This window comes from Loxodonta africana, chromosome 16, assembly GCF_030014295.1.
Source record: "Loxodonta africana isolate mLoxAfr1 chromosome 16, mLoxAfr1.hap2, whole genome shotgun sequence".
In the NCBI taxonomy this organism is placed as follows: domain Eukaryota; kingdom Metazoa; phylum Chordata; class Mammalia; order Proboscidea; family Elephantidae; genus Loxodonta; species Loxodonta africana.
Window position 1 is genome coordinate 711,334 of NC_087357.1, and position 8,453 is coordinate 719,786.

Consider the following 8,453-nt stretch of genomic DNA (forward strand, 5'->3'; position numbering starts at 1 on the left):
CTTGCAGTAGTTCCTTATAGTTTTCTTTGTGTAGGTCTTTTATGTCTCTGGTTAGATTTATTCCTAAGTATTTTATCTTCTTAGGGGCTATTGTAAATGGCATTAATTTGGAGATTTCCTCTTCGATGTTCTCTCTGTTGGTGTAGAGGAATCCAAGTGATTTTTGTATGTTTATCTTGTAACCTGAGACTCTGCCGAACTCTTCTATTAGTTTCAGTAGTTTTCTGGAGGATTCCTTAGGGTTTTCTGTGTATAAGATCATGTCTTCTGCAAACAGAGATACCTTTACTTCTTCACCAATTTGGATGCCCTTTATTTCTTTATCTAGCCTAATTGCTCTGGCTAGGTCCTCCAGCACAATGTTGAATAAGAATGATGATAAAGGGAATCCTTGACTGGTTCCCATTCTCAAGGGGAATGCTTTCAGTCTCTCTCCATTTAGGATGGTATTGGCTGTTGGCTTTGTATACATGCCCTTTATTATGTTGAGGAATTTCCCTTCTGTTCCTATTTTGCTTAGAATTTTTTTTCAAATAGACTGATTTATTTCAAAGTTTCTTAGAACAAGAAGAAATTGTTCTCAAAAAAAGTATTGAGATTCTTAGAACAGTTTTATGAAAACACAGTATTCATGACTTGCAACTTGATAACAAAATAGAAACCGTGTTCAAGACTGAAGCAAGCTTTTAGAACAAAATGAAGCAGAAAAACTACATATTTTCATTTGTCTGTGAGGCTCTGTAAAAAAATTAAGCTTACACAATATTACATAACATAACCTATTTCTTAAAATGTATACAACAATATTTGGATGTTGTTGTTAGGTGCCATCAAGTCAGTTCTGACTCATAGCAACCCTATGTATAACAGAATGAAACACTGCCTGGTCCTCCGACATCCTCGCAATTGTTCCAATGTTTGAGCCCATTGTTGCAGCCACTACGTTATTCCATCTAGATGAGGGTCTTCTTCTTTTTAGCAGACCCTCTACTTTACCAAGCATGACGTCCTTCTGTAGTGTCTGGTGTCTCCTGATAAAATGTCCAAAGTACATAAGACAGTCTTGCCATTTTCACTTCTAAGGAGCATTCTGGCTGTACTTTTCCAAGACAGATTTGTTTGTTCTTTTGGCAGTCCATGGTATATTCAATATTCTTCACCAACATGATACTTCAAAGGTATGAATTCTTCTTTGGTCTTCCTTATTTATTGTACAGTTTTCACACATACATGAGGCAATTGAAAATACCATGGCTTGGGTTGGGAGCATGTTAGTCCTCAAAGTGACATCTTAGCCTTTTAACACTTTGAAGAGATCTTTTGCAGCAAATTTGCCCACTGCAATACCTTGTTTTATTTCTTGACTGCTGCTTCCATAGGCATTGATTGTGGATTCAAATAAATTAAATTCTTGACAATGTCAATATTTTCTCCATTTATTAAGATGTTGCTTATTGGTCCATTAGTGAGGATTTTTGTTTTCTTTCTGTTGCGGTGTAATCCATACTGAAGCCTGTAATCTTTGATCTTCATCAGTTCTTCAAGTCCTCTCTGCTTTCCACAAGCAAAGTTGAGTCATCTGCATATTGCAGGTTCTTAAAGAGTCTCCAATCCAAATGTCATGTTCTTCTTCATATAGTTCAGTTTCTTGAATTATTTGCTCAGCATACAGATTGAATAAGTATGGTGAAAGGATGCAGCCATGATGCACACCTTTTCTGATTTTAAACCATGCAGTACCCCCTTGTTCTATTTGAACATCTGCCTCTTGGTCTATGTACAGTTTCCTCATGAGAACAATTCAGTGTTCAGGAATTCCCATTCTTCACAGAGTTATCCATAATTTGTTACGATTCACAGAGTTAAATGCCTTTGCATAGTCAATAAAACACAGGTAAACATCTTTCTGGTATTCTTTGCTTTTAGCCAGAATCTATCTGATGTCAGCAATGATATCCCTCGTTCCACATCCTCTCCTCAATCTGGCTTCAATTTCTGGCAGTTCCCAGTCGATGTACGGCTGCAACCATTTTTGAATTATCTTCACCAAAATTTTACTTCATGTGATATTAATGATATTATTTGATAATTTCTACATTCTGTTGGATCATCTTTCTTTGACATTGGCACAAATATGGATCTCTTCCAGTCCACTGGCCAAGTAGCTGTCTTCCAAATTTCTTGGCATACTTCTGGGACAGCTCCTGGGAACCTGGAGAGACAGTGAGCCCAAGTGGATCTGCTGGCACCAGGAGACTGAATCCACGACGTCTCAGGGGCTGCTGAAGATGATTGAAGATAACATACCTTCAAATCTTACATATATGACATCAAGAAATGTACTAGAGTGAAAAAGTGTACTCAAGGATTAGAAATGAGATTTGCACTGGACTAGTCGTATGTGTGCTTGGCTTTCCCATCCTGTGCTGATATATATCCAACACACATGCTCTCTGTCGTGTGGCTCCACAGAAATTCCACTGCTCAACAGATACTCCACTAGAGTGCAGGAAAACAGCGTCATGCAGTGAAGCAAGTTCTCTTTGCCAGATGCTCTTTCTTCCACACACATCTGCTTAATACTTCAAAAATCTTCAGGTCCAGAGCAAGTCTAGCATACTCCCAATCGCTCAACAGGGCAAAGGCCCTCAAGTCTAACTGAATTTCCCTTGCAAGAGTAGTCGCAATGCAATTACATTCACATGTAAAGTTGAGGTGTTTCTAAAGTTATGGCTTCTCCTTATGCCCCAACTTTTTTTTTTTAACTTTTATTGAGCTTCAAGTGAACGTTTACAAATCAAGTCAGACTCTCACATGTAAGTTTATATACACCTTACTCCATACCCCCACTTGCTCTCCCCCTAAGGAGTCAGCCCTTCCAGTCTCTCCTTTCTTGACAATTTTGCCAGCTTCCAACTCCCTCTATCCTCCAATCCCCCTCCAGACAGGAGATGCCAACACTGTCTCAAGTGTCCACCCGATACAAATAGCTCACTCTTCATCATATCTCTCTCCTACCCATTGTCCAGTCCCTTCCATATCTGATGAGTTGTCTTCAGGAATGGTTCCTGTCCTGGGCCAACGGAAGGTTTAGGGACCATGACCGCCAGGATTCCTCTAGTCTCAGTCAGACCATTAAGTATGGTCTTTTTGTGAGAATTTGGGGTCTGCATCCCACTGATCTCCTGCTCCCTCAGGGGCTCTCTGTTGTGCTCCCTGTCAGGGCACTCATCGGTTGTGGCCAGGCACCAACTAGTTCTTCTGGTCTCAGGATGATGTAAGTCTCTGGTTCATGTGGCCCTTTCTGTCTCTTGGGCTCACAGTTATCGTGTGACCTTGGTGTTCTTCATTCTTCTTTGATCCAGATGGGTTGAGACCAATTGATGCATCTTAGATGGCTCCTTGTTAGCATTTAAGACCCCAGACACCACATTTCAAAGTGGGATGCAGAATGTTTTCATAATAGATTTATTTTGCCAATAGACTTAGAGGTCCCCTTAAACCATGGTCCCCAAACCACCACCCTTGCTGCGCTGACCTTTGAAGCATTCAGTTTATCCCGGAAACTTCTTTGCTTTTGGTCCAGTCCAATTGAGCTGCCTTCCATGTATTAAGTATTGTCCTTCCCTTCACCTAAAGTAGTTCTTATCTACTAACTAATCAGTAAAAAACCCTCTCCCACCCTCCCTCCTCCGCCCCCCCCGTAACCACAAAAGTATGTGTTCTTCTCAGTTTATACTATTTCTCAAGATCTTATAATAGTGGTCTTATACAATATTTGTCCTTTTACCTCTGACTAATTTCGCTCAGCATAATGCCTTCCAGGTTCCTCCAAGTTATGAAATGTTTCACAGATTCGTCACTGTTCTTTATCGATGTGTAGTATTCCATTGTGTGAATATACCATAATTTATTTAACCATTCATCCATTGATGGACACCTTGGTTGCTTCCAGCTTTTTGCTATTGTAAACAGAGCTGCAATAAACATGGGCTCTTATTTCTCTAGGGTATATTCCGAGGAGTGGGATTTCTGGGTTGTATGGTAGTTCTGTTTCTAACTGTTTAAGATAACGCCAGATAGATTTCCAAAGTGGTTGTACCATTTTACATTCCCACCAGCAGTGTATAAGAGTTCCAATCTCTCCGCAGCCTCTCCAACATTTATTATGTTGTGTTTTTTGGATTAATGCCAGCCTTGCTGGAGTGAGATGGAATCTCATCGTAGTTTTAATTTGCATTTCTCTAATGGCTAATGATCGAGAGCATTTTCTCATGTATCTGTTAGCTGCTTGAATATCTTCTTTAGCGAAGTGCGTGTTCATATCCTTTGCCCACTTCTTGATTGGGTTGTTAGTTTTTTGTGGTTGAGTTTTGACAGAATCATATAGATTTTAGAGATCAGGCTCTGGTCGGAGATGTCATAGCTGAAAATTCTTTCCAAGTCTGTAGGTGGTCTTTTTCCTCTTTTGGTGAAGTCTTTAGACGAGCATAGGTGTTTGATTTTTCGGAGCTCCCAGTTATCTGGTTTCTCTTCATCATTTTTAGTAATGTTTTGTATTCTGTTTATGCCTTGTATTAGGGCCCTAAGGTTGTCCCAATTTTTTCTTCCATGATCTTTATCGTTTTAGTCTTTATGTTTAGGTCTTTGATCCACTTGGAGTTAGTTTTTGTGCATGATGTGAGGTATGGGTCTTGTTTCATTTTTTTGCAAATGGATATCCAGTTATGCCAGCACCATTTGTTAAAAAGACTATCTTTTCCCCAATTAACTGACACTGGGCCTTTGTCAAATATCAGCTGCTCATATGTGGATGCATTTATATCTGGGTTCTTAATTCTGTTCCATTGGTCTATGTGCCTATTTTGTACCAGTACCAGGCTGTTTTGACTACTGTGGCTGTATAATAGGTTCTGAAATCAGGTAGAGTGAGGCCTCCCACTTTTTTCTTCTTTTTCAGTAATGCTTTACTTCTCCGAGGCTTCTTTCCCTTCCATATGAAGTTGGTGATTTGTTTCTCCATCACATTAAAAAATGACATTGGAATTTGGATCGGAAGTGCATTGTATGTATAGACGGCTTTTGGTAGAATAGACATTTTTACTATGTTAAGTCTTCCTATCCATGAGCAAGGTGTGTTTTTCCACCTAAGTAGGTCCTTTTTAGTTTCTTGTAGTAGTACTTTGTAGTTTTCTTTCTATAGGTCTTTTACATCTTTGGTAAGATTTATTCCTAAGTATTTTATCTTCTTGGGGGCTACTGTGAATGGTATTGATTTGGTGATTTCCTCTTCGATGTTCTTTTTGTTGATGTAGAGGAATCCAAGTGATTTTTGTATGTTTATCTTATGACATGAGACTCTGCCAAACTCTTCTATTAGTTTCAGTAGTTTTCTGGAGGATTCCTAGGGTTTTCTGTGTATAAGATCATGTCATCTGCAAATAGAGATAATTTTACTTCCTCCTTGCCAATCTGGAAGCCCTTTATTTCTTTTTTTTTTTTTTTCCTTGCCAATCTGGAAGCCCTTTATTTCTTTGTCTAGCCTAATTGCTCTGGCTAGGACCTCTAACACCATGTTGAATAAGAGTGGTGATAAAGGGCATCCTTGTCTGGTTCCCGTTCTCAAGGGAAATGCTTTCAGGCTCTCTCAATTCAGAATGATGTTGGCTGTTGGCTGTGTATAAAAAAAATAGATGCCCTTTGTTATGTTGAGGAATTTTCCTTCAATTCCTATTTTGGTGAGAGTTTTTATCATGAATGGGTGTTGGACTTTGTCAAATGCCTTTTCTGCATCAATTGATGAGATCATGTGGTTTTTGTCTTTTGTTTTATTTATATGGTGGATTACATGAATGGTTTTTCTAATATTAAACCAGCCTTGCATGCCTGGTATAAATCCCACTTGGTCATGGTGGATTATTTTTTTGATAAGTTGTTGAGTTCTATTGGCTAGAATTTTGTTGAGGATTTTTCCATCTATGTTCATGAAGGATATAGGTCTGTAATTTTCTTTTTTTGTGGTGTCTTTTTTTTTTTAACCTGGTTTTGGTATCAGGGAAATGGTGGCTTCATAGAATGAGTTAGGTAGTATTGCGTCGTTTTCTATGCTTTGAAATACCTTTAGTAGCAGTGATGTTAACTCTTCTCTGAAAGTTTGGTAGAACTCTGCAGTAAAGCCATCCGGGCCAGGGCTTTTTTTTGTTGGAAGTTTTTGGATTACCGTTTCAATCTCTTTTTTTGTTATGGGTCTATTTAGTTATTCTACTTCTGATTGTGTTAGTTTAGGTAGGTAGTGTTTTTCCAGGAATTCATCCATTTCTTCAAGGTTTGCAAATTTGTTAAGAGTACAATTTTTCGTAATAATCTGATATGATTCTTTTAATTTCAGTTGGGTCTGTTGTGATGTGGCCCATCTCGTTTCTTATTCGGGTTATTTTTTTCCTTTCCTGTATTTCTTTAGTCAGTCTGGCCAATGGTTTATCAATTTTGTTTATTTTTTCGAAGAACCAGCTTTTGCCTTTGTTAATTCTTTCAATTGTTTTACTGTTCTCTAATTCATTTAGTTCAGCTCTAATTTTTATTATTTGTTTTCCTCTGGTGCCTGATGGATTCTTTTGTTGCTCACTTTCTATTTGTTCAAGTTGTCGGGACAGTTCTCTGATTTTGGCTCTTCTTTTTGTATGTGTGCATTTATCGATATAAATTGGCCTCTGAGCACCATTTTTGCTGTGTCCCAGAGGTTTTGATAGGAAGTATTTTTATTCTCATTGCATTGTATGAATTTCCTTACTCCCTCCTTAATGTCTTCTATAACCCAGTCTTTTTTCAGGAGGGTATTGTTCAGTTTCCAAGTATTTGATTTCTTTTCCCTAATTTTTCTGTTATTGATACATACTTTTATGGCCTTGTGGTCTGAGAAGATGCTTTGTAATATTTCGATGTTTTGGATTCTGCAAAGGTTTGTTTTATGACCTAATATGTGGTCTATTCTAGAGAATCTTCCATGTGCGCTAGAAAAAAAAGTATATTTTGCAGCAGTTGGGTGGAGAGTTCTGTATAAGTCAATGAGGTCAAGTTGGTTGATTGTAGTAATTAGGTCTTCCTTGTCTCTATTGAGCTTCTTACTGGATGTCCTGTCCTTCTCCGAAAGTGGTGTGTTGAAGTCTCCTACTATAATTGTGGAGGTGTCTATCTCACTTTTCAGTTCTGTTAAAATTTGATTTATGTATCTTGCAGCCCTGTCATTGGGTGCATAAATATTTAATATGGTTATATCTTCCTGGTCAATTGTCCTTTTTATCATTATGTAGTGTCCTTCTTTCTCCTTTGTGGTGGATTTAACTTTGAAGTCTATTTTGTCAGAAATTAGTATTGCTACTCCTGCTCTTTTTGCTTATTGTTTGCTTGATATATTTTTTTCCATCCTTTGAGTTTTAGTTTGTGTCTCTAAGTCTAAGGTGTGTCTCTTGTAGGCAGCGTATAGACGGATCGTGTTTCTTTATCCACTCTGAGACTCTCTGTCTCTTTATTGGTGCAATTAATCCATTTACATTCAGCGTAATTATAGATAAGTATGTGTTTAGATTTGTCGTTTTGATGCCTTTTTATGTGTGTTGTTGACAATTTCATTTTTCCACTTACTTTTTTGTGCTGAGAAGTTTTTCTTTGTAAATTGTGTGTTCCTCATTTTCATAGTATTTGACTTTATGTTTGCTGAGTCGTTACGTTTTTCTTGGTTTTTATTTTGAGTTATGGAGTTGTTATACCTCTTTTTATTACCTTAATATTTACCCCTTTTTTTCTAAGTAAAAGCCTAACTTGTTGTCCTATATCGCCTTGTCTCCCTCTGCATATGGCAGTTCTATCCCACCTGTATTTAGTCCCTCTTTTTGATTATTGTGATCTTTTACATATTGACTTCAATGATTCCCTGTTTTGAGTTTTGAGCTTTTTTTTTTTTTTTTTTTAGTTAACCTTAATTTGTTTTTGTGATTTCCCTATTTGAGTGGAAATCAGGATGTTCTGTTCTGTGACCTTTGTTGTGCTGGTATCTGATATTACTGGTTTTCTGACCAAACAATTTCCTTTAGTATTTCTTGTAGCTTTGGTTTGGTTTTTGCAAATTCTCTAAGTTTGTGTTTATCTGTAAATATCTTAGTTTCATCTTCATATTTCAGAAAGAGTTTTGCTGGATATATGATACTTGGCTGGCAGTTTTTCTCCTTCAGTGCTCTGTATATGTCATCCCATTGCCTTCTTGCCTGCATGTTTTCTGCTGAGTAGTCTGAGCTTATTCTTATTGATTCTCCCTTGTTGGAGACCTTTCTTTTATCCCTGGCTGCTTTTAAAATTTTCTCTTTATCTTTGGTTTTGGCAAGTTTAATGATAATATGTCTTGGTGTTTTTCTTTTTGGATCAGTCTTAAATGGGGTTTGATGAGCATCTTGGATAGA